This window comes from Camelus ferus, chromosome 5 (genome assembly GCF_009834535.1).
Source record: "Camelus ferus isolate YT-003-E chromosome 5, BCGSAC_Cfer_1.0, whole genome shotgun sequence".
In the NCBI taxonomy this organism is placed as follows: Eukaryota; Metazoa; Chordata; class Mammalia; order Artiodactyla; family Camelidae; genus Camelus; species Camelus ferus.
Genome location: NC_045700.1, coordinates 64,509,552 through 64,536,709, shown reverse-complemented (window position 1 = coordinate 64,536,709; position 27,158 = coordinate 64,509,552). Strand labels below are relative to the sequence as shown.

At 37.1% G+C, this 27,158-nt stretch overlaps 1 protein-coding gene across 1 annotated transcript in view; it reads left to right on the top strand.

Moving 5' to 3' along the window:
• The first annotated feature begins 240 nt into the window (after positions 1-240).
• The window catches only part of MAP2 (microtubule associated protein 2), a 137,033-nt gene continuing 110,115 nt past the window's right edge, over positions 241-27,158 (top strand). The window contains 2 exon segments of the mRNA XM_032479968.1: positions 241-600; positions 871-935. The gene's annotated coding sequence lies outside the window, so the exon portion shown is untranslated.

The window sequence follows — 27,158 nt, the reverse complement described above, 5'->3', positions numbered from 1 at the left end:
CTGTCGTTTAGTTTAGTCATGTCCAGTTTGGGTAGCCCAACTTATTTGTAATCCTATATGCCAGAAAAGAGTTTCTCTGTTTAAACATGGTGTGTGTGTGTGTGTGTGTGTGTGTGTGTGTGTGTGTGTGTGTGTGTGTGTGTCTGGCTTTAACACAAAGGAGAACAGATGATGACATTCATAGGCTTATAGACTCGACTCCTGGGGACACACTTGGATGGAGGCAATTAAGATGCCTGTCAGGCATTTGATACCAGAAGCCCCTGTGCAAACTGCTAAATCATACGCCAGGGCTACATCTTATTGTCAGTGAATGATGGCGGAACTGGGTGGCTTGTCATCATTCTGGAAAATTCTGAGGCTAGTGAGCTCTCTCTCCCTCTCCCACTCGCCTTATTTTCCTTTTCGCCACTGCGGGGACTTTTTCTAATTTGCAGCTTCCCTTTCCCCGACACACACAGACAGGAGCTGGTGGCTTGCAGACTGCGTCTGTCTGGAGCTAGAGAGTCACAGCCAGCCCGCGGAGATAATACTCAGGGAGAGGGCTTCTGCAGCAGTTCTCAAAGGCTAGACTTGGGTGGTATCGCTGCATATGCGCTGGTAATGGTTTGGGTTTTTTAAATTTTTATTTTGTTTTATGCTTCATCCGTTTTTCAAAGGATCTGCTTTATATTCTTTCAAAGTAAAATGCTTTAAAATTCCTTCTTGGGCTTCCTAAAAATTCAAGTACTGCGTTTTTTTGTGCTACAGATTTCAAGACTTAGATTTATTATCTGGATATAAAGAATGAATTTGCTTACTGGTGAGTTACAGTTTTCAATATTTAGCTACTAAATTTATGTGTGAATTTTTTTTCTTTTGTTTCGGTAGACTCTTCAGCTTGTCTCTAACCGAAGAAACATTGATTGGGGACTACTCATTCAGAAAATTAAAAGGTACCACATGTTTTGTTTGGATGTTTAAATGAGGGAAAATCAGAGAAGATTTGGAATGTTCTATTTAAATTAATCTCCCTATGGTTGGTCTTTTATCCTTAAGCCTACGTTGGTCATTGTCTATAGCATGTATAACTTGCTACGCAGAGAATGCCATTATCCAAGGCTGTTTTGTTCCTAAACTGTCTAAAGAATTGTGTTTTTTTTGTTTTTTTTTTTTTGTCTGTATTGAAAGTTGTTCGCAAATATCAACAGTCTGGCTTATTGGGGGATTTTTATTATTGCAACAGTTTTTTTTTTTAATGTCCAAAATTCTCTATCTTAATGAAAAATTTAATCATTTTAATTTAAGAGAAATACACTGAGTCATGATTTTATCTGAGAGAATCCTGCTAGTAAGTGATATTTTTTAAATGGCTAAATTGAAATGGCTTGCCCTTCCCAGGTAGAATGAGCCCTGGAGAGGAAAGCCCAGGGATGACTCAGTATTGTTGGGTTTTGCGAATAAAACATGGTAACTTCTTCACCGATGCTTCAGTCTTCGGTACTGTATATATTTAAAGGCCAAGGTTATTAGTTACTAAAGGACCCGATTTTACATATGCTTCATTCGGCATTGACAGCGTAAGAAAGTAATCTGTCATCTCACCGTGAAAGGAGTTGAATCATTGATTCTGGGCCTTATGCCTTACATGAAAAATATTAATCCTCAAATTCAGCATCGGGATGTGTATTGATTGGAGGCGCTGATTATGAGTATTACCTTTTCTTTAATTCTTGAAGATTGTCTTTGACTTTAACATATACTCATGTCAATAAAAACCAGTATTTGTAATTAGCCTTTTGAAAAATGGAAGACATTTTTCTGCCTTGCTGAGAAGAAGATCAATGCATCTTTTAAATCTTTCCTTGGCATTCACATAGTATTTCCCCTGAAGATTATCAGTCCAAAATACTTTATGCAGAAAGGTTAGGTTTTTAATGTACTCAAAAAATGGTTAACGTTTAACTCCTGATCTGGAAATACTAGAAGTATGCAAGTGTACACCTGTAAGGGTGAATATTTGTAGCAGTTGAAGGAGACAAATACATTGTCCTTGTTTAATTTTCTCTGCAATGTGTAATTATGAGAAGCTTAATTTATTCATTTCACAAGCACTTATCAAGGGCTTGGCTGCTGTGGGTAGTTATTGTGGGAGAGAGGGAAGGGGCAGGTGCCATTGTCACCCCACTTCCAGAGTGGAGGCAGCATCACATAATGTTTTTGCATAGGAGAATGAATTCATTAAAATAATTCAGTGTGTCCTAAAAGGGGAAATTGCATTATTTCAGATACTGAACAAAATCTAATAGGCTTGTCTCAGAGATATAGGAAATATATTGCATTTTTTCCCTCAGAAATTACTCAGTGGAATCATGTATGAAATCCCCAAATAGGACTTACTATTCCTCCAGGATATTTTAAAACCCTAGGGACTATTCTTTCTTTTTAGATTTCACTCAGAATAAATGAAAACATTTCATATTTGGTGAAAAAGTCTATTTGGTATTTTCCCACCAAACTAAATTTGTACAGTATATATTTCAGGTGAGACTGTTAGCTAATCTTCTGACTCATTTAGCAACTCATTGTATTAACTTTGAACTGTGGGGTATTTACATGAATTGGAAAAGGATGAAGTGATTATTTAACCACTAAAAAATGTATTCTGTCTATCGTCAATAGGAATTAATCAACACTGTGCAATTTGTCTGGGTATTGGAAAAATGACATATTATCTCACCAAAAGCATCTTGTTTTCTAAATTTTCTGGGACCATTTTAAAATTCATCTTAGGGTATGTTGACAGATTTAGTGTCATAAACTACAGAATTCAAATAGTCCGTTACATTGTCAAATCAGAAAAGAATTTGACTATTAGACTCTAAGAGAGTCAGTGATCTATATCACGGTTTTTCTAATCAACATCGTCTTGACTTTAGGTAATTCCTTTACTGATTTTTTTTTACTCATATCTTCAGCACATAGAATAGTGCCTGGACCACAGCAGTTCAGTAAATATTTGTTTAATTATTTGATGGATAAACGAATTTGCCAGTATTTTCCGTTACGTTTCCATTTTGTTCTTGTTTTTCATGAGATTGCACACTGTTAAACAGACATTTGGTACATTTTTTAGCTACCCAAAATATTCATTAGATGTCTCTAATTAATCAAAATTGATTAGATAATTAATACTGAGTAGAAAATCAGAGGAACCGTGTGAAGTTTTTTCAGTCTATATGGAAAAAGATTTTTCTGGTTTTAGGTTAAGATGGAAAGAATTTTTGAAATGTCCCCTTTCACTGTCACCAGCTAGGGGAAAGACGCCAAACTGCAGCATGAGTTTTGCTTTATGGACGCTTCCTAAATACTACTCCTAGGCTTGGCATTGTTTATTGCTCTTCGTGCCTTCAGCCAAAATTTTGCTGCAGCAGATGGGGGTGGGGGGGGACGCCCGCCCTCTCTCTCTCAATGTAATACTAGGAATGATGTCATAATCTTCTTAAACGCTTGGTTGCTTATTATAGACTACCGAGTATGACATCATTATATATATATACATGCATACATATGTATGTATAATCTGTAAGGAAACTTCTAGAATTATAATAGCTTAATGGAATGCTGTTCTTTCTTGTCATTTATTTTCATCAATAAAACTATGTATTTTTTTATTATTAACTATGTGCTAGATAATATCCTAAGCCCTCAACGTATGTTAATGCATTTCTAACTCTCCCTATAATTCTGGGTATGGCCTCCATTTTATGAATGAACTGAGATTCTAACTGGGCAGTCAACATAAGTCTGGCCTGAAGTCCTTCATATTAACCACAGATAACTACATTTTTTTTCTAGTAGATTTTTTGGCTCATAATCATTATTTTAATGTTTTATTATGCACATGATATATATGTTATGGAAATAAGGTTAAAACTATGTTCGTAGATTCTTGTTTTTGTGTGTATAAGGTAGGAGTAAATACATCTTCAAATACTTAACTGTAATATTCAAGCTCTGGTATGTTTTATATTTTTAATACATATTTTATATTTAACATGAGAATTTTTATTCTTTACGGAGGAATGTTAGAGATAAAATAGAAAGTTTTTCATAAAGCATCTCCTATGTCGTTACAAAGAAATCAGTGTTACTGAATTGCATCATCTATACGAGAAAATTAGCCAGAGAATTCAAGTGCTGAATAGTATAACTTGCAAAGGTTTGATTTTTTTTTAATTGGGATAATGGCAGAAGTTTCAAATGGCCAAAATAGATAAACAAGCAGGGAACAGTGTCTATACAACATGAAAATACCACATTCAACCTTAAAGTACAACTAACTAACCCAGAAAAATAACTGAGGGCACTGACAATTACAAATACGTGTTAGGATGCTCTACTTGGAAAGGAATATATATGGCAAAACATTTTCCCAGCTCAGCTGGGTAGCAGCAGAATAAAACTGGGAAGTACCACACCAAGGCTCATTGGTACCATAAGAGACACATGAATGATTTTTTAAGGAATTTTATTGCAGAACAGAATTACTAACAATTGAGAAGAGACTCAGCTGTGGAGGATGACTCTTTTGAGGTGGAACCTAGGGATGAATAGAAGTATTCAAAGGCGAGATAATGCATGGAGGAGCTCCAGGAGGAATAAACAACATTAGCAAATGAACCAAAGGAAGTGAACATGGTTGGAAAGTGTAGACTGCTCTCATTTATACCTTAGAATGCAGGGTGGAAGAAGGGTGTTTTTAGAAGATAAGGATGGAAAAGTACGTGAATCCTGTTAGGTTGGACCAAATGAAATGCCTCATATTTTATCCTTTCAGAACTACAAAATTAAAATTTCATTCAGTTCAACCTAATACACTAGAAGAGGACCTTAATGCCAAGTTGGGGAAATATTTTCTTATTGAATGAAAAGTTTTTGACTGTGTTTTGATTAGGAGACCACAATGACCTGAACTGTGTTTTCAGATTACTTATTTTATAGCTCTGTATGAGACAGGGTTGTGTATGAGAGTATACTGAAGAAAGAATACTTGGAAGCAGTCACAGGATAATCCAGGAAAAAATAAAGGCTCAAAGAGGGTGTTGATGGTGGGACATTAAAAAAGAGGTCATGAAAACAAAAGATGTTTCTGAGCTCAAATTCATACACTGATAATCGCAACTGCTTGATTGGTAGGTAGGAGGGAGGAAGAGCAAAAGGACTCGTGGTAACTCTAACATTTGAATTTGATAGCTAGAAAATTAAGCGGAGGAAGGTAGGTAAAATCTGCTTGAGGAAAGAGGCCTTTTTTCATTTTTATTATACCCCTAGCCTCTAGAAGACTGTGTGGTACATAGTAGACAGCCAGTACATGCTGACTGAATGAGTGAGAGAGTGAATAGAAAATGAAGAGGCAGGTGTAGACCGTGTTGGCTGGGTGTAGGTGGACTGGTCTGGTAGATTGCAGAGAAGAGAAATTAGGGAGATAAAGTGTGGACGATATTATCAAGAAAGATGAGAAGAGGACCAGAGAGAAAACTCTTGACAGCACTCTCATTTAGAATGCAGAATCAGGGACAGGTTGACAAAGTTAAAGGAAGATTTAAAAAAAAAAAAAAAAAGGCAAAGAAAAGAGAAGACAGTTGAAGTAATAGAAAACAAGGCTAAAATTCAAATTCTCCAGAAAAACTGAAGAATGAGATTAAATAAAAGACTGCTGGATTTATTGTCTATTTTGGTAATGTTTTCTGTTATAAAAATAATAAATTCACATTTTGTAAAATTCAGAAGAGTGTTAGGGAGGAAATATTAGCCATCCATAATTACACAATCCAGAGACTGTGGTTAACACTTTCTAAACTTTTTGGCTTCTTTTCATCTGTTGCATTTAAATTTACATAATCAGGATCAGAACAATACAATTTGAATTCTGCCTTTTTTCCACCAGAGTGTCTTCCGCATCTCTTACAACATTTTGTCACCTGCATAATGTTCTGTTGTGTAGACATCGGACATGTTTATTCCCTGTTGGTCCTAATTTTTCACTATCGTCATAATGCTGCAATGGAATACTGTGTGCATTACTCTTACACGATATTTCAAATTATTTCCAATGGATATTTCCTAACAGCAGAGTCACTAAATTTGATATTGTCAAATTCCTAGTAAGATATAATTTGCTAGTTTTGAAATTAGCCTCAGCTTTCCTCCAAGATAGGGAATCTGAGATCACGTTAGCACCTGCGTGTGCCAGCCTCTGTGACAGGCACTTTAATAATCACAATGACTCTGATGTGGAGTCTGTTATTGCCATTTAAAAAATGAAGGACCAGAGACTGAGAGAATTGCACAAGTTTCAGGACCAGATTTGAATCTGGGTCTGACTCAAACCAGTTAGATTGTGGGGACAGAAGCAAGATCTCGGGAAGTGAGTAAGTCAATAAGGGTATGAAACCAGTAGGAAAACAAGCTTAAGAAGGCCGGGATTCAAAGGAAAGAGAGACAGAATACGTAAGGTAAGGAAAGCAGTGACTACAGTGGGGCTCTGCTCTCATTAACGTGGGAAGTCCTAAACTGAAGGGTGGGGAGCAGATAGAGACTGGAGGGGGCGGGGTGGGGGGCGTGCATTGTATGGAAGCAGAAGGACAAACTTACAGAGCAAGATCCTAATGGAAAGGAGATCTAGACAAGGATTTGGGCTTAGCAAGCAAAATTCACCTTCCCTACAGATAAAAGTGAGAGAAAAAAGAATGAGATTTTCTAGTGGTAAAGAAAAGATATTGGGACCTTACTTATCATCCAGACTTTATCTTAGACTGGAGAAAAATTCACCTAGTCATTTAGTGAATATTTATTGAACACCAATTCCATGCCCTTTTCCTGCCTTAATGAAACTTTCTTTCTAGACAAGGGGGTAAATAACCAGTGCATCAACAAAATTGATAGATTACTGAGTCAGCTATGCAGAGAACGGATGATAAGATATTAGAGTAGATACTGGGAGGTAAGCTTCTCAAACTTCACAGCAAAGATGGATCAGCTGGGGATCTTATTAAAATGCAGATTCGAAATCAGTGGGTCTGAGGAGGAGCCTGAGGCTCTGTATTTTAACAAGCTCCCAGGTGATGTTGATGCTGCTGGACCACGGACCAGGCTTTGACTAGCAAGAGGTTAGAAGCCAGATGACTAGACCAAAAACATCAGAAATGATTGGAGCCCTTGTTAGGAGCAAGTCAAATGTGAGCTCTTCTCTTAGTGTAGCAGCACTATGTGCTTTTAAACCTCTTTGATGGTGTGGGAGAGAATCGTCCCTCTTTACTTCTGAGCTTTTGCAGTTCCAGCCAGTTGTTTTGGGAAAGATCCATTAAACCAGCTCTAATGAGCTACTAACATTTCATTCTTTCTGCCGAAGCTCAATGCTTATTATACTGGGTAATGAATTCTTCTGGCTCAGGTTTGGGGATGTGATTGCATATAACCCTTGGGCCAGTTTCTTAACTCCAGTTCTGTTCCCTGCTTCATAATTTTTTTTTGGACTTTTAACCTCTTCTTTGCCTCGATGTTCCGCACACCACCGCCCTGCTAAATTCTCTGGCCCCCGAGCTCTCAACACCCCTTGTGTTCCTCTGTGCTTAACGTGAGGTTTCCACATCCCATCTTCTTGCCACCCACATCTGAATACAAGCCGTGGGAGACGCTTCTTAAAGTCACAGGAGGCTGTTGAGGATAGATTCTGATTTAATGAATGCATTTTTTTTTTTTTCCCAACAAAATCATTTCCCTTTAAAGGACTGTATTGGCTGGTGACCGCAACCTGCATTCCTCTGAATAAAGGATGTAAGTGTTTATAGATGATTAGAGTATTCAGAGGGGCTAAGTGTTCCCTGGAAGCCCTGATAGACTCCGTCTGTAGAGGTGTTATCTTTCTGCCTCCATTGCTAGGCTGTAACTCTCAATCCTCTCTTATTGCTACAGGAGCATGGGAGTCTTTGTTTACTTCCTTCCACACCACACTTTTCAGCTATGAAATGTCTAAGAAAATAACAGATTGAGTAAATACGACATACTCATCATCCAGAAAAAACGACTTAAGTGCATATTAAACATCTCTAATGTCCTCCTAGTTATTAACATTTATCCTTTGTTGAAAGGCTTGTTCTATCTGTAGACCATGTCATGACCAGATCTTTACACCATGTCACAGTCGTTTTGTGATTTGGTGTTCAGCAGCCAAGGAGGCATGAGCAGTGTCATTAGAAACTTTAAATTGAAACTTCCAGTGAAGTTTCAAATTAGTTTTCATATGAACAGAAGTCAACTTAAATTGGAAACTACATTTCTTCAAGGAGAACACTTAGGAAAAACCCCTGTGGAAAGAGACCGTGTCTTAGGCATCTTAGTACTTGCTTGCTGACTACACAGAAAGTGCCCTTGATGCATATGCCAAGTCAGAGCTAAGAAAATGAGGGTCGTGCATGAGTGTGTGTGTGAAACTCTAGTCTTTCTATAATGGGCAGTACTGGTCTTCTTTGCATAGTCAAACTGGGCTTGATAAAATTTCCGGAATTTGAATACCATGCCTGTGCTCTTTTGCCATTCATTCAATTGTTCAGAGTCTCAGACTAGACAGGGAAATCTTTGGTGTTTCTGATGCAAACTCTCCCACTCTCAAAAAAAAGAAAAAAAAGTGGTGAATCAATCCTCAATTTTTGTGGATTCCATTTGGGTCTGCCTCAGATGGTTTGAATTAACCTTTCTTCAGATTCTCTCTGGTGTTAATGACTCTGGATTATGACCATTTAAAGCAGCGGAAGTACACTGATCCACATCTGGCAATTGTTAAAACAAAGCTACTCCATTTAACAAATTACAACCAAAATATATTTTCTTGCATTGTATAGGAACTTAGGAAATGCTTCTCTTTAGGAAGATCTTATGTTTTATTTCCAAAATAATCAGTGTTTGTACTTAGTTTTCTTTAAAAATATTTTCTTGCTCACTGTAGGATTTTCTCATGCTAAGAGTTCATGTTATATATGTAGAATAAGATGCAACACGTAGGCATTTGGGATTCTTCTCACATAGTGCCTAAGAGCAGCTAGTTAGCTCAATTTTGAGCAAAGATGCAGGTGAATTTCTGATATTATAGACTCTTTAAAAACAAATAACTACACAGCCAATACTTTAAATGGTTGGGGAGAGGGATCCTTAAAATGACTGATTTTCCAAGATTATATTGGTGTTTGAGGAATACGAGACGTAACAGTGAAAAAAATATTTAAATCATACAAGCACTCATGGTCCTGAGTAATTTATATAACTCTGATCACACCACTCTACTTTTCCTCTGCAAGATGGTGGAAGGCCCAATAAATCAAAGGGCTATAATAAATGTAATGTGTAGCTTAATGTGTGCATGCATTTTTAGTTCTACTCCGTAACATTATGCTCACAGAAAGAACCAGGATGTAGACTTTGGGTTATAAAATTGTTAAAATAATGTGACCAGCTAAGAAGTTGCATTTAGATTTTTTTTATTTGCTTTTCTTTCTTTCTTTCTCCCTTTCTTTCTATGAAAGTACAGTCAGTTAGTGTGTCAATTTCTGGTGTACAGCACAATATCCCAGTCATGTATATACATACTAAATTTAAAAAAAAAAATCTGTACCAATTTTTTAAGTGATACAAAGCATTTTGTAATATGTCACATCCCAAAGCTCACAATAATCTCTGGAATAGGAGTGTCAGATCTTGTTATATTTATTACAAATGAGAAGACTGATGTTTGAAGAATGCAATGACCTGCCCAAGTCACTCCACTAGAAAATGGTAAACCTGGGTGCATATCCTTGTTCTGGCCCTGAAGTCTTTACTTTTTAGTGCTGTGCAGCCAGAACCGATAAATGAATGTATTGTCCTAAATCTAGACTATTTTAATAATGCACTGACTTGACTGCTGAAATAAAGAACCCGCTTCAAGGTAGCTGTGACCTCCACTAAATGGATTATTCTACTCTCCCAAAAGGCCTCTGCTCTTTGGAGTCCTGGATGAGCATGGCATGGAGCTCAGTAAATACTAGTAAAAATAACAGTTCTCACTGAAATGGTTTTAAACTTTTCAATATGAAAAGGAGATAAGTCTAAATAAATCACAGAAAAAGTAGTTTTATTGATTTAAAGAGCACTTGATGGAGGGATAGTTTAATAAGAATTTGTCAGTTAGTTCTAAGTTTTACAGAATTTTAAGGAAGTGGTAGATAACTCAGCCAGAACCCAGGCTCACAAAAAATGTGATTAAAACTTCAGAAAATCAGATCTATGGAGAAACATTTTTAAAAGCAGGCATTATGATTTGCCTATTATTAGGATAATTATAAGAGCTTATGAAGAATTTTGAGCTGGAAGCCATGGATCTCGGTTATGATCTCAGAGGTAGACATGGAAGTGTATCATATGTAAGGAAAAACAATAATATCAGAGGTCACTGAGTTGGGTCGCAATTGAAGTCAGCGTCTCGAGGCAGACAGCAACAGGAATGAAAGCACTGAGGACATTCTCGTTGTGGTGGCCCACCTCTTCCCCAAATTCTTCTTTCCCCCACCCTCATCCAGGCTCTCATTACAGCATGCCCGGGATACTGAAATGCTTTTATCTGCTTTCCCTGCCGCAAACACCATCACCCAATTAATCTCACTTTAAGTATAAACTGTAATATAAGCTCTTTGTGTTCCCATTTTTTCCTCTCCACTGGTTCTTGTTCGCTCTCTTGAGCTGTGCTGGTCAATATATATGGTAGCCACTAGCCACAGGCAACTATTTAAATCTAAATTAGTTAAAACAAAAAGTAATTAAAAGTTTACTTCCTCAGTCATGCTGTCTGTGTTTCGAGTGCTCCAGAGCCATGTTATTTTTCTAGAACATGGCATCTCATAGCACAATTCCATCATCACAATGTTTCATTGGAGACAGCATGACCAGCCCAAGCATCCCAGGCCTACACGGACTTCTCGTCATCTCTCACCACCCTTAGCTCGCTCACACTCCACTCCTCACGCTCCTCTTCTCCTCTTCCTCGTCATCATTACTACAATTATAGTTAAAATAATAATAGCTTGTATTTATTTAATGTATACTATGTGCCACGTACATACATTTTCAGAAGAAAAAGAAGAGGAAGAGGAGGAGGAGAACAGACAGGAGAAGTAGCATCAGCAGCAGAAACCACCTGCAGAGTATTTTTTTTAATCCTCATTCCACAGAAGAGGAAAATGAGATTTAGTGATGTTAAGTATATTTATTTCACAAAGATTAATAGCTAACAATTAGTGGAGGTTGAAGTAAAACCTTGATCTGCTGGCCCCTAAACCTTTTTACCCTGTACCAGTGGTTCTTAACCAAATACAATCCCTCCCCCCAACCCCCAGCCAGAGGTCATTTGAAAATATCTAGAGGCATTTTTGATTGTCATAACTGGACAGGAGCTACTGATAAGTAATGTGTAAGGGCAGGGGATGCTGCTAAATATCCTACAGTGGACAAACTCCCTACAACAAAGAACTGTCTGGCTCAAAATGTCAGGAGTGCTAAGATTGTTTATTTTCTATCTCCTTTCACCAGAGTTTAAAGTCTAAAAGTATGGGGACTTTGCTTTGTCCACCGCTCTTTCCCCAGAGCATTGAAAACTGCTTACCATAGAGTAGGCATGCAATGCATGTTTTTGAATGAGTGATGAGTTTATTATTTTTTAATTAACCAAATACCTACACCTGGTAAAAAACAATCAAGCCAAACAAAGGGACCAAAATAAAATCAGAGTCTTCCTCCCTAAACCCATCCCCAACCTCATATCCCAATGAAAGGCATTTTAATGACTGCTGTTCTCTTAAGATTTCTTCTGATTCAGATTCAGTGACTCTAATCTCTTGCAACCTAATTTCTTTCTTGTAGACTGAGGTCACCATACTCTTTCCATAAAGGGGCAGATAGTAAATACTCTCAGTTTTTAAAGGCCATACAATCTCCATTACAGCTAATCATACAATCTCTGTCACAACTACAATGTGCTCTGTTATGTAACACAGAAGAAACAGATAGTCATAGCAGCACTATTTACAATAACCAAGACATGGGAGCAACCCAGAAATCCATCAACAGATGAACAGATAAAGAAGTTGTGTGTGTGTGTGTGTGTGTGTGTGTGTGTGTGTGTGTGTGTGTGTGTGTGTGTGATGGAATATTACTCAGCCATAAAAAAGAGTGAAATAATGCCATTTACAGCAACATGCTTGGACCTAGAGATACTAAGTGAAGTAAGTCAGACAGAGAAAGACAAGTATTACATGATATCAATTATATGTGGAACCTAAAAAAAAAAGATATAAATAAACTTACTTATAAAACAGAAATAGACTCACCAGCATAGAAAACAAACTTATGATTACCAAAGGGGGAAGCAGTGGGAATGGAGCAGGGGGGTTTGAGGAGGGATAAATTAGGAGTTTGGGATTAATATATACACACTACTGTTTATAAAATAAATAAACAATAAGGACCTACTGTATAGCACAGGGAACTATATTTACTATCTTGTAAAAACCTATTATGTAAAAGAACATATATATATAAATATGTATAACTGAATCTCTTTGCTGTACAGCTGAAATATTGTAAATTAACTATACTTCAATAAAAAGTTTAAAAAAGAAAAATAGTAAGTAAATGAATAGGCATGGCTGAGTTCCAATGAAACTTTATTTACAAAAACAGGTGGTATCTGTATTTGACCCATGGGCCATAATTTGCCAGCCTTTCTTCTAGGCCATATTCTTCTCTCCCTGTAGTTTCTATCTCATGTTATCTTTTTTTGTATTCCATTTCTGTTTTATTGGAGTTTCTCCTAAAGGCATTTATTCATATATGGCAGGTTACTGATAAATTTGAGTCCTTACATGTTTCAAATCATGTCTTCATATAGTACTCACATTTGATTGATAATTTGGCTAGATATGCAGTTTTGCTCTATTTTATTTTAGTATCCAGCATTATTGATAAGAATTCTTATGTCAGTCAGGTTCTCATTCTTCTGTGAATAACCTTGATTTTTTTTCTTTATAGTAGGTTTTAGAGGTTTTGTGCAATTTCAGAAGGATGTGTCTAGATGAAGGTCTTTTATCATTTATCTAATTTGGCAATGAGATTATTTCTCTTTTTCTTTTTCTGGTTATCTCTGCCTCTGTTTCACATTTAGGGGATTCCTATTGACAAATGTTAGATTTACTGTATTGATCTGTTTCATCTCCTTTTCCACATAGTTTTAAAATCCCTTTTTCACCTTTTCTACATTCAAGGAGTTTTCTTTCTTCTTATCAGCTGAATTATTATTTGCCTTTAACCCTGCCGATTCTGTTTTTAAATTAGTTTGGTGAGTTACTTATTTGAGTAATCGTATGTTAATTCCCAGGAATTTTTTCTTATTCTCTGATTGATACTTTTCTATAGCTCATTTCTGGAAGGAAGTTCATTTTTAAAGTATGGAATATTCTTTCACATCTCTCTGACAAAGATACCTGTAATTGTTAAGTTCTCTTTTGTTCCCCTGAATCATCTCTATTTCTCCAGGAGTCATTTTTTAAAGTATTCTTCCTATTTATGCTCCTGGTTTTTCTGAAATGTCTTGATTTGAAGAGTCTTCTTGTTTGTTTTAGTGAAGGAAGAACTGGGCTGAGGACCATAGGTAGCTGTTGTAAGTTTCCTCAGCAGTTGCACAGATCTGTATTCTCACTCCCCGTGAGGGCTGACTGTTAGTTCTGGGTACATGAGCAGAGTCTGTCAGGGAGCAGACGTTGCTGGAGGAGCATGGAGGTGAAACTGGCCAGTGAGCAGGTTAGGATCCCCACCGTTCCACGATGTGTTTCAGTTCTGCATGGATTTATCCACATCAGACCTGTTTCCAAAACTGACCACTTGCTTTTCTTAAAGACTTGTCCTTATCTGCACTGCTGGGGGCAAAAGCTTCTTCTGTCAGCTAACAATGTCGTGCAAAGGAGGAGAAGAGAAAGGGTCTCAATGACTCTGATCACGTTTCTTAGTGCATTACCACGATACTAGTCTCACAGCCCCCCTGGACTCTGTATTAGAAGACTTTAAGTTTGGAGTTTCTCCAGGTTTCCTTGGGATAGACCTGCTGTCAACTCAGGTGCTCCCAGCAGTAGCTGCCCTAGTGTTTCTTCTCTAGAGTCTATCTCAGCCCATCTGCATTCTGACTTCTGGAATATCTTCAAAATTTTTGTGAGAGTTACATTATTTTTCAACATTTTTATCGTTTTAATGATAATTAGGAGAATGGAGAAGTGTGGTGACTCTTCCTTCATGGTTCAGTTCATATTTAATTTTCCTTACTCTGAATTTATATAGCATCAATATATGTTTAAGCAGCACTTTTTTGTACTAGTTACACTGTTCTACCTTTACTGTTCACTAGCTAGTGGAAAAATCATTTCCCTTTTCAGAGCCTTTTTTTTCTGTATAATAGATATGGTATCTGATTTTAAGGGTTGAGATGGAACATAAATGTATGTTGAAAGCTGTAAAGTAGAAAATAAATATAAGCTATCTTTTTCTTTTTTTTTTAATGGAGGTACTGGGGATTGACCTCATGCATGCTAAGCATGTACTCTACTGCTGAGCTTAAACCCTCCCCGCTAAGTTATCTTCACCTGTAAGACTTTATCATGGATCCAGAGTAACAAGTAAATTCAAACCTGGAGATTAGCCAGTTACAAGAAAACTCCTTCCCTACCCAACAGAAATTACAAGGTGTTGCCAAGTTGAGACTAGAACCAAAACACTGTGTGAAATGCAAAATAACAAAAAATTATGCATTAGTAGCAATACTAAAATAAGCAGTTGTTCATGGATGTATTTTTTTAACATTTTTTATTGAGTTCTAGTCATTTTACAATGTTGTGTCAAATTCCAGTGTAGAGCACAATTTTTCAGTTATACATGATCATACGTATATTCATTGTCACTCATGGATGTATTTTTCACCTGATAGAAAGGCAAAGATAAAAGCAGACTAAGAATGTAGTTGATACACTGTAGTTAAAATAAATGTGAATTTTCCGGTTTAGCATAGAATATATGTTCTAATGTTGTGTGACCCTTTTGCTGGGCAAAATTAAGAATGTGAATATTTATGTAATAGTGAGTGTAATTTAGTCCTGCTAATTAGCTGTCACTATTCCATATGGCTTCTGCTCTCTCAGTGAGGTCGGGACCTGAAGGACCCAGTAAAAGGAAAATAAAGAATATGAGAACAGTAGAGTAGCTTAATTGTAAAAGTTGAAAAAATGTTAAGAAAAAAATTAAATGTAGAAAGAAAGTTAAGAGTCACTGCAGTCTTTGACTTCAACGTCCTGCGGACCATTTGTGGATAATTGATAAAAGGAGTATTTTCCCTAAATTATTAACAGCTAGCCTCCTATTGATAGCCTTTATTCTTGGAAACAAACGGAGAACACATCAAACAGACAGAACATAAACTAAATCAATGTGAATGCATGCTGAGTGATGCACAGACGATGTGCTATCTGAGTGCTATTAATTCTCATTTTATGCATGCGGTTATTATTCTAAAATCGAATGTCTGTAGAGGGTAAGTCACCAGCCACAGTTAAATGTTAATGGATCCAGTGACATAATTTAAATTCAAGGCTTTATTCAAAGGAATGTGAATAAAATGCATTTGTTTGGCTTTTTATGGCCACTGTTAAAAGTAAAGGAAATGAAACCATAAACAACTATGCTCAAATATTGGCATAGCTGAGGCCGCTTTGTAGCAGTACAAAACCATATTTATTGACGGGGAGGCTCTGTTTAACTTAGCCAGCCCATCTAGGTTGTAATTGAGGTTAAAAAATGTACTTGGCAACTCAGGCAAAATGCAGAGTGCTAATTCAAAGTGAGCTCATTTTGATGTGGTTTAATTTTCTGCTGTTTTAAAAGGCTGGTACAATTTATAAGTTTTGTTTTTTTCTAATCCATGCCTATGGCCTTGGCTCATAATTAATGTGGCACAGATTACCCGCAGTATCGATGATCTCTCTCTTCCTCAGTAATAATGACTCCAGCTTTTCAGAGGTTCATGATCACACGGCCATTCAGAGTGAGATCCAGAATTCCAGCCTTCCTTGCGTGTAGGTGTAACCATATGACTAATTTCTGGACAGTAAGAAATGAACAGAAGTTGTTTGTGAAACTTAAGCCAACGGCTCAAAAGGAAGGAGTGTGCTTCTCATCACTCCGTCCTCCTTTCTACTGGTGGAAATTCAGATGTTATGGCCAGAGCCTCAGCAGCCAGTTTGAATATGAGATAATCTTGTAAGGAATTTCCATTTTGTTGAAGCCACAGTTACTTGGAGTTTTCCCAGTACTTACAGCCTACCCTAGTCATCATTGGTACAACAACTCTGCAACCTTGTATTTATTTTCAAAGGCTCTGAAATGTCATTTTAGCAAATATTGTTGTTATATGAACAATGTTTTTTATTAAAATTGTTATTTAAAATTTACCAATTCAGTCTGTTGCCAAGTCCTATCCATTCTATTTCCGAAACATTTTTGAAACCCATCCATTTCTCTATCCCCATCTGTATCTATGTTAGTTGGTCTCCCATCACCTCTGATCTTGACAACTGTGACCGCTTCCTGATCAACTCTTGCTCCATTACAAGCCATTATACGCATAGTAGCTGGACCTATCTTTTAAAAATACAGTATAACCATGATATGCCTGTCTTTAAAGCCATAGTATTCATAATGACTCTACAAACTGCTACGAGGCCATCCTTGATCTGGCTTCTTCCTGACTTTGCAGGCCCATCCTGAGTTTATTTCCTCGGGGCTATTGCCTGTTCGTGTTTTGTTTTTTTTTTTTTTTTTTGCTCTTTGCCTAAAGCATCCTCTCTAAGCTCCTCACCTCCCACTCCACTCCCATTTCCCCTGCCCCTCCACTCACTTAAGTCCTGCTCATTGGTTAGGTCTCAGATTTCACGGTTAAGCCACATGCCGTGTCCCAGCCTGTGGTCTAATATAGGTGTGCGTAGCACGTGCTCCCGTAGCCCTCTGTGTCTCTCACTTACATTTATCAGTTTAATGCCTCTCTCCCCAACAAAACTAAAACGACCATGAGTGTCTGTCCCATTCCTGATCCCCAGAATCTACTGAAAGAACTAGGACAGAGTCGGTGGTCAAAGAACAATGCTGACTGACAGACTGATCCATTATTTTTTTCTTTTTCCTTAAAAAGCATAGCTAACTGACATCTCAGTCAAGTTCCACTTATCAAAATGTCATCCACCCTCTGGGTCTCCCAAACCAGTGCATGTGCTCTCCTTTTAAGTAGATATTTACTTTATTTTTCTCTCTCTCCTCTTTTTCAAAAGACTATTTTTTAGAGCAGTTTTAGGTTTACAACAAAATTGAGAGGGAGGTACAGAGATTCCCCATCTAACTCTTGCCCCCACACATGCACAGCTCCCCCAGTATCAGTGTCACTTATGAAAAAATGGTTCATTTTTCACCAAGGATAAACATCGACACATCATAATCACCCCAAGTCCATAGTTTTTACCTTGTCTCCCTCACTGTGTTGTACATTCAGTGGGTTTGACAAATATATAATGGTGTATCTGTATCAGTATAATATAATACAGAGTATCATCACTGCCCTAAAAAATCCTCTGTGCCCCACCTATTCATCTCTGCTTCCTACCAGTAATTACTTTTCTTGTGATCATTTCCTAGACTTTAATTACAGTTATTTGTTTACAGAATTCTAAATTACTATTTGGGAACACATTCTAGAAAATATGAAGTCTTAAAAAAAGTTTTTTTTTAAATAATAACAGCTTCTATTTAAAAAACTATTTATTATAATTGCCTTCATCCCAACAGAGCAGAAATTTCTGGAGGCTATAGCTATTATTGTCTTTTGCAAGCAGAATGTGCTGGCACATAAAAGGCATTTAACAAATGCTAGGTTATAATGTAGTCGAATAAGTAAGACTTTGAAGTTAGATACCCTTGAGTTCAAATCCAGGATCTGGCCCTCATCAACTATGAGAAACCGGAAATTTATCAAGCCTCTGTTGTATAAAACAGGAATGATAATAACAATGTCATTAGTATAGTGCAGGAATTAATGAAGATAATTTACATAGCAGAAGCTCTGTAACTGGTAGTGGATATTATGACTTTCCAAGTTTGTATTTCTCCACCTTCTTCTTCACAGGCAAGGTAGACGCTCAGTTCTTTCTTTATGTTGTTTTGATGTTGAGTGATGTAAATTTGATAAAGACATAACCTAACACTAAATAAAAGATAAGACCTATAAAACAAGTGTGGAAGGTACTGCACAGTTCTGCTTACTGTGCCCCTCTCCTCCTTTCTGCCCACCCTACCCCACCAAAACAGGAAAGACATTGACAGGTGAAAAGCAGCAAGACAAAAGGTGAAATTGTGCTAGATCACCCAAGGTCACCAGAAAAGCCTGGAAATTATACGGTTTCTAAATTACACCACCTGAGGCCACTCTGCTCTCAGGGGAGAAGCTGGCTTGAGGAGATGTTAAGAGTTCAGCTGTCTCCCATGGGGCTTATCTGCAATGCAGATCTTTCTGAGCCTTTCCTAGCCATTGCAGCCTCCGGACCCGCCAGCTGCTCTCACTCCTCTCGGCTGGCTTAATAGGATTTGTCTTCTCTACAGCCTGCTTCCAGGGTCATCCACCACCAGAAGCTATTCTCAATAGATGTTTTTTCCCTCCATACTTGTATCAAAATCCCTACCAATCCCCAAAGCTGCAAGGGTCCATGGGTACCTGAGTCAAAGAAAGGTAAATTATTGAGCAATTGTTTTCACTCTCTGCCTCTTGCCTCACAGATGTGATCTTTTGCAGGAGCTCTGACTGTCCCTGTTGCAGAGTAAAGAGTGGCACAACAACCTGTGGGGCTGGTGGAGCCAAGACACTGTGAGTGAGCTTGGAGGCAGCTGCCTGGAATTTGCAGGCTCCCCCAGGTGCTCATGCTGCTCTGTGCTACCTGATTTCAAATGCTCTGCTGTTACTTCTCTGCCCAACTCCATCAGTTGAGCTAGGATTGTGACTGTGCAGCTTCTCCTGCAGGTTAAGGTTATGATGAATTTGCATGCACAGATTCATGCTCAGTTTTTTATGACTAGTAAACCTAGTGCTGAGGGGCTAATAGCTCAGGTCCGTTCAGGATTTCTGCTTCCCCCCCTAGACAGATGTGTGCTCTTGGCCAGTTACTCTGAGGGGATAGGTTTCTCACCAGTTTCAATCACACTTGCCTCAGAGTTGTGAGAAGTACAAGTCACTCTGATTGCGAAGTACCTCGTAAGATTGTGAAGTACTTAACAAATTTTAATTTTTAAAGACTTAGATTTTGTATCTGCAAATTAAAACTGGAGTTGTAATTCAGACTCTCTACCTAATGACATTTCAACTACAAATCAGTATCAGTACTTAGATACAGTCGATAAATGGTGACTGGTATTCCAATTATTTGTATTTATATTAATTTATATTTAGTGTCAAACACTAGTTATAGTTAATTAATCTTTTCCAGTTTTCCCTCTTTTTTTCCTCTCTTTTATTTTTTAATCAAAATAAGGTAGGATTTTATTTTTGGAACATTTTCATCTTATTCCTTATTCTTTTTAGGCTTAACTTTAGGTTTCATACTTCAGGAAAATAAATTTTTGAATCTAGAGGGAAAAGTGCTGTTTGTTTTCATAAGATATTTAATAACCTTTGACATGTAAAACATTGCTTTTAAAAGAAGATAAATAGCTGTTCATTATTTATAAAGAGAACTTTTATGAATTATGTCCACAATGCAAAGAGCTTGGAAATCAATATGCTCTAAAGGTATGCTCCTGAGAGTTTTTTTGGTTTTTGGTTTTTGTTTATGTTCATTCCCCCTTGTGTTGCTAATGATTTACCAAGTGTGTAAATGAGAAAAATGCTGATAGATTCTGGGTTCCATCAGTAATGTTCTTGAGTTTACTACGAATCAGTTCTGCAAGGTCAGATAACATTTGGTTGGCAATGTATGTATTTTGCTAGGACTTGCAGATAAAAGATAAGGGGAATTCAACATCTTAGTCTTCTTTGAAGGAGTACTAATATTTTTTAAAATAAGTCTTAATTTTCAAAGACTTACACTTTGTACCCACAAACTAAAATTAAATTGCAAAACACTCTCTCTACTTAATGACGTTTAAGGATGAGAGGGGTTGTTTGCTTATGTGACGTGCATTAATTCTTCCAAGCTAAGGTTGAGCTTCATAAATTCCTCTTTTCACAGACATTTTGTGGTGAAAAATCTCCCAAACTAATTTATACACCTGATTCAGCCGTATAATTTTGTTGTTGTTTTTCTAGACTACTTGTTCATCTTTTGAACTTTAATCTGTTAAGAAATTGCCCAATATGCCTAGCCTTCAGTTTTCAGCTCAAATAAGGCTCAGCTGTTTGCTTTTTGTATACTCCCCTAAAATGAAACAAATTACCTCTCAGTTAAAAAGAAAAAGTTGGCAGCTTACATTCACTGTTGATGTTAAAAATATTGGATCTTAGCACTTTGAAGAGCTAGTGTAAATAGGTCAATGAACACAGAAATAAATCCTAAACTTCTTTTACTAGTATTGATAATTAATACCTACCAATGATGAAAGTGCATAGTCACACTGACAGTCTCTTTTAATGAGCTCACAGAACAGGAACCAACTCTCCTGACAAGCGCGAGAGACCGAGAAGTCTCAGGTTCTTGTAGCAACCTTGGTGGATTCTGGGCTTGCCAAACCTGGGCTAGCTCTCCACTGGGGTTTTCGTCAGCGTGAAGAGCGACCTACAGGGCTTGGTGCCACTTCTCTAAAGTAACTATTGCAGATGGGAAATTTACTACCAAAGCCTAAAATGGCTTCACAACTTGCCCCATTTCTGGAAATAGGATGCAGACTGGCAAGAGATACTTTGGTGACAACATCGCCCCAGCAGCCCTAGGAGGGAGACTGATGACTCAGGCCGACATCTCAAGTTCAAAAATTAGTAGTCTGAACCGAGACCATTTACAGCAGAAACTGCTCAGCCTTAAATATCAAAGAAAGAGAAGACATCCTTAACAAAGAGGACAGCTGGCTGTGCACAGTCAGTCTTTTATTAACTCACCGGGACTCAAACTGGCTTCAAGCATGGGGCCAGTAATAGCTGGATAGGATTGCCTATTCAGACCTTGGCTTCAGACCTGAAGTTAAGAAGTTTCTGGAAAAAATAAACCCCTTCTTTTAATCAAGGCTATAAAAAGTACAATATGGCATAGCTCGTAGCTATTATTGTTTTTTCAGCCTCACATGTTGCCCATGACAGCTGCCCAGGAAGACCATGACACTAATGGATAATCACCAGAGAGAACTTGATCACCTCCAATGTGCCTTCATAGTTATTGTCTCATTGTCTCATTTAAGGAAAGTGGGGCTTAGCACAATCAATGGAATGTACACGAACATTTAAATCCTCACTAATGATGTTCCATTGACCCTGTAATGTAAAAGAGGGAAATAGACACAGAGGAAGCATTTAAGGGCACAATTTCAAAGCTTCTCTGCTTGGTAATGGGCAGCTCCTTTTGCTCAGTGTTAGGAACTAAGTGGGGAGAGGAGTCACCCCACCCCCCCCGTCTGGTTCCTCTGTAACCATTTCTCATCTCTGTGCATCATCCTTCTTTGACTACATAACAGAAAAGCCACAGTTTTACGTATTTTTGACAGAATCTCTCTCTCTCAATTTTGGGGATAAATTTAATACTGTGAAAGAACCCTTCTTGTTAGTAACCATCCCAGTCTTTTCATCTGTGGAACAACCCACAACTGCTGCTGCTGGTTTCAAAACTGATCTAACAATCGAAGGGCTCTGTGTACTCAGGTGGCAAAAAAAAAAAAAAAAAAAAATTTGGAACCATTTGTATAATGTCAAGGTAAAGCCACAGATGTCCTTTTGCTGGACAGAGGAATGTGCAGTTGCCTGGGGGGATATGTTACACATTCCAGTGAACTCGGAGTTCTGCCTTGCTGAGACTTGGCAGGTCCCGTGGTCTGCTGGAGGATTTTGTTTTATATACTGCATGCATTCACGAGTTTGCATTAATTTTCCTGTGGGATTCACTGGATCTCTCTAGCATTCAGGAGAGGAACCTGGAGATCAGGGTCTGGGCCAAGAAAGATGAACAGACTTAGACTCTTAGAATGATAGCCTTTGTTTAATCATAGCTTCAATTTAGTATTCCCAGAAGATACTGAGCTTCATTAAGTCTGTGCCCAGTGCCCTTGAAACAGGAATGCTGAACAAATCCTTGTCTTAATCTGCCCTAATCCAGATGAGCTAATTTGGTAGTTTGGCCCTTGAGTTAACTAAAATGACTGTCACACGGGGCATTCAGTGCCTTATCCACATAATCACAAATTGTAGCAAAAAGAATTTTGCTCTTGGTCTTAAGAATCTTTCCAACATTCATTTTGGTGATAAATTTATTCTCTGGTATGAACATGAGCAGTTAAAATATAATTGGACTAAGGAAAGGGAGATCTTCTAAAATGTGACTATCTTGCTTTGTCTCGGAAGCTTTTTGTAAAGGATTCCCATAAAATTGTCTTTGATATTTCACTGGACTAACTTAACAATGGCAGTCCGTTTGGTGGAGAGCAGCTGGGATCTTCCATATTGTGCAGGCAGGCAAGCCTATAACCCTTTGTGCATGAGTCTTATTTGTGGGGAGAACATTGTTAAATTCTTTTATTGCTTCAGCAAAAATAACAAATAATTATCCTGCTTTAAAAAAAAAATACTGATAATTATAGTTTGCCAGGCATGTTGTAGAAGGGGACAGGAAAGACAAAGTGTTGCTGTCGGCAAATCCCAAAACAGAATACTTCTGCTATTGAAATAAACTCCCACATGTAATGGCCTCCCCAGAGAAATGCTGAGAACTTCAGGGGCTGTTGAATAAGGCCTATTTGGTTATGGTATATTATGCGTATTCAAAGAGATGGGGATTTTAAACATAGTAAAGAATTTCTCACTGTATGAGTCCAGTAGAAATATACTGAGAGGGGGAGAAAGAGAGAGAGAAAGTGAGTAATAAATAAGCTCTGAAAGAAGAAAAATGTACATAGAAATACCTGGACTGTTTTAGAAAACAGTTTTTAAAATACAGTTTCTTCTAGCTGCTATTGGTAAGCACTCTTCTCCACTAAAATATTTTTATATCAATTCAATATCTTAGACAGTTTTATATGACTTTTAGACAGCACTTATGGAAGTAGATTTACTCGAAATTAGGTCTTTAGCATTAAACCCCTATCTCAAAGGTACGTGTTTAAAGAGGACCTCAGTAACTGATAATAATTGGTATCAGATAAGAGGACATTTAATGAAACTCTTCCTCAAGCACAGGTCAAACTCACATAGTGAAAAAAGTGAGACAATCTTTAGTTTCGAAAAAGTAAAGTTAGGTATTATGAAATAGGTTTATTATAATTCTTCATAGAAATATTTATATTATAATTACAACAATATGGTGATTCTAAGAAAAAGGAATAAATCAAATGTTTGGTTTTGTTGAGAATAATTTCCCCACAGATTTTAGAAGAGTACAGTTCAACATCCTTCGTGTCCCATTTGATTTTTTCAGTGTCTCTTTAAAAAAACTGTTTTTGTAAAAATATCAAGGAGCTTAACCAATTTTCCCTAGTTTCTTTATAGTAGCTGGAACATACAAACAATTATCTGCTGAAGTGAATATTATGTCCTCATTTTTGTGGATTTTCTCCCCTACCCCTACTGGGAAACTGGTCTAACCATACCAGATCTTCATTTTTCCATGATTTGTCTGTTACTTGAGCATTTCTCCAACATTGTCTTCATGCTCTTCAAGAAATCCTGCATCTTTTGCAAGATCTGCAATTTGAATTTGCAGCTGAATAGTATCAAATTCAGATTGTATTGTCAGCTATTAAAGTCTTCAGACAGTCGTCTGGGAATCAACTAAAGAGCAGAGACCTTGACCTTCTGAGAAGGGATAGAAGCTAGTGTTAACCAGAGAATAGATGGGTGTTCAAGTGCATACTCATCTTATAAATGCTCAGTTCATTGATCAGTGACCTATGTTCGTGTTATGATGAGAGGATCCAATTGAAAAGAAATTTTTTCCAGATTTGTAAAATGGTCTTCCTCACTTAAAATCATATATCAAGCCTTTTCATTAAGAAAGTATCCTTTTGCTTGACAGTGCAACAGTGAGTTTTAGTAGAAAGTTCAGTCTTTCTGATTTCTGGCTCTTTCAGAAGGATTACTTGAAGACTGTTTCTAAATATATGTCCATGGGTAAAAATATAAAAGAAATGCAGAGTTGCCAGGTATGACTACACATATTTAGTTTTGGGGTACATTTAAAGGGCAGGTTTCCCCTTTGTATTAACATGTGAAGAAGGAACAAGGGAATTGAAAAAGTGTTAAAAAATATAGTAGATTCACTTTGCAGACCCACTCTAATCAGAAACTATTTAATTAGCATCTGTCTTTATTAAATTGGGCATATAGAGAAGCTTTAGAAAATTCTGGACAAATCGCTCTTATTTTGATGACATCATTTTGAACCTAATACATAATTGACATTTAATAGTTGAGATCATGTCTGTGAGTCATTTATTTTTGCATCTGTGAGACTGCCTTTCCTTTTTGAAGTTAAGTAATTGTGTAATTAAATTGTCACTTAAAGAAACAATAACCACAGCAGAAAGTCAAATGCTCAAGTGACTCAGAATGACACAATGTAATGCAGATCTGTTATTTGTATTTTAAGAGGACTCCACAGTAAACTTACAGCATTAATGATATGAAATATATCAGTTATTGTTGTGTTCCTATTAAACTCCAGCAGAGACATTTATTAACCTTAAATGTATTTTGAAGTTGTTCTGTTTTTAATGATCAGATAAACTGATAGCATCTGCCAGTTAGTATAATGAAATGATAACAAAACTCATCTAATCGCCAACATTTTTTTTATGTTACACTGTACGTATTCAAAGTGCGTTTCCAGGAGGTGGCATTCTGCAGTTCAAATTGAGTTGGAAACTATATAAACATTGGATATAATTTAACATTTAAAACATTTTCAAAAGTTGAGAGATGTTCTGAATATTTATTTTTCCCTTCCACTCTCTTAAGAGATATATACTTAAAAACAAGGAGAAACAACTATTCCATTGACAAAGATGAATTAATGAAAAGATACTGTAAAATTTGATCTTAGGGTCAGTCCATATCAAATAAATTTTTGATATATAAGTTATTCCTTTCATTTCTTTTTTTTTTTTGATATCTTCTTTTTTTTTCTTCAAACTTTTTTTTTGAGTTATAGTCGTTTTACAATGTTGTGTCAAATTCCAGAGTACAGCACAATTTTTCAGTTATACATGAACATACATACATTCATTGTCACATTCTCTTTCGCTGTGAGCCACTATTCCTTTCATTTCAATGGTGTTTGATGTAATACCATAGGGCTGCCTTACCCCTGTGAGTATGCTGCACTGCTGGATCCTGACCAGTCATACCTTTTTACTCCAGCATTCTCCAGAATCCTCTTTCTGAAAGTCCCAGGCTAAAAGCTTACTGCTTAAACCTGCTCATATTTCTGGATACTGTCTTCTTACTCCCTTTGCTATCCAAACTCCTGTAACATGTCCTCTCCACTTACTGCCTTATTTTTCTGTCCCATTGTCTTCTAAGCGTTTTGCTAGGTGTTTCTTTTTTCACTCTACTACTTGGTAAAAATGTTTTTTGAGCGATCTTCTGTGCTGCTCTTGTTAAAATATTGAATGATTGCCTTAGCCTTTATGCTGAATGACTTCTCTTTGTCACAGCAGTGATGCAGTAGAAAGAATGAAGACTTGATTTCAGTCTTGACTCTACCACCCACAGTCTCTCTGACTGTGAGAGCTCAGACAAGTAATAAAACATCTGAAGACTGTCAAAGATTAAATACTGTACATGTACATGAAAGACATTATTCATGGCCACCCATTTCTCCTTGAAATCTCTTTTTCATTAGAGTCTGCAGTGCTGACTTGTTCCTTCATTATTGTCTTTACTAGCTTTCCTCACCCTGCCACCCTACCATTGGTCCATCCCAAGACTGTTGGGCCATCCCAGGACACTTGTTCCAGAGATAGTTGATTTCAGTTTAAGATTAATCTTCCCAAAGAACAACTGATTTATAACATCGTACCTAAAATGTCCAATAAATCCCTCTTACTACAGAATTAAATACACAGTCTTCCAACCAGGGTTCCAAGTTCCCTGTTATATGGCCTCAACCTCCATTTCCAATTCTGTCTCCCCCAATTCCTTGTGTATCAACCATTTGTAGTTCTAATGAGAACTTCTTTCTCTCCTCATTCTCTCCTCTTTCTCTCTTTTGCTTCTGCCCTCTTCTCAGTTTCTTCTTCAATCCCCCATCCTCTGCTTGCCCAAATCATATGTGACTTTATAAAGCTCATCTTAAATACCGTGCTCTCCTGAGTAATGGAAATTCAACAAAATCTTTCCTTTGACTCAGCAGAGTTCCTGGTTTGTACTTTTCTTTCTATACTGTCACCCAGTGTTTTGTGTTATAGTTAATTACTGTCTCCAGATATGATTATATAAGCTCCTTGAAATCAGGGAGGGTGTTTCATGCATTTTTTGACAGGATCTAAGTAGACAGGGTATAATTCAGTGTCTAATATACAGTAACAAATGAAGAAATATTCAGAATGAATAATCTGAATGCTTTGCTCCATTATAGGAAGATTTTCCCACTGCTTAGGCTTAACTCTTTGAAAACTTACTTTTTAAAAAAATAATATTCACCTAATTATTTAGATTTTAATATTAAAACTAGGAATTCATATAATAACCACTAGGTCATTGGTTTTCTTTTTAATAGCTGTATTGAGATATAATCACATATAAAATTCAGCCTTTTAAGTGACACAGTTTAGTGATTTTAGTGTATTCAGAATCATGCAACCATCCCCACTATCTAATTTTAGAATAT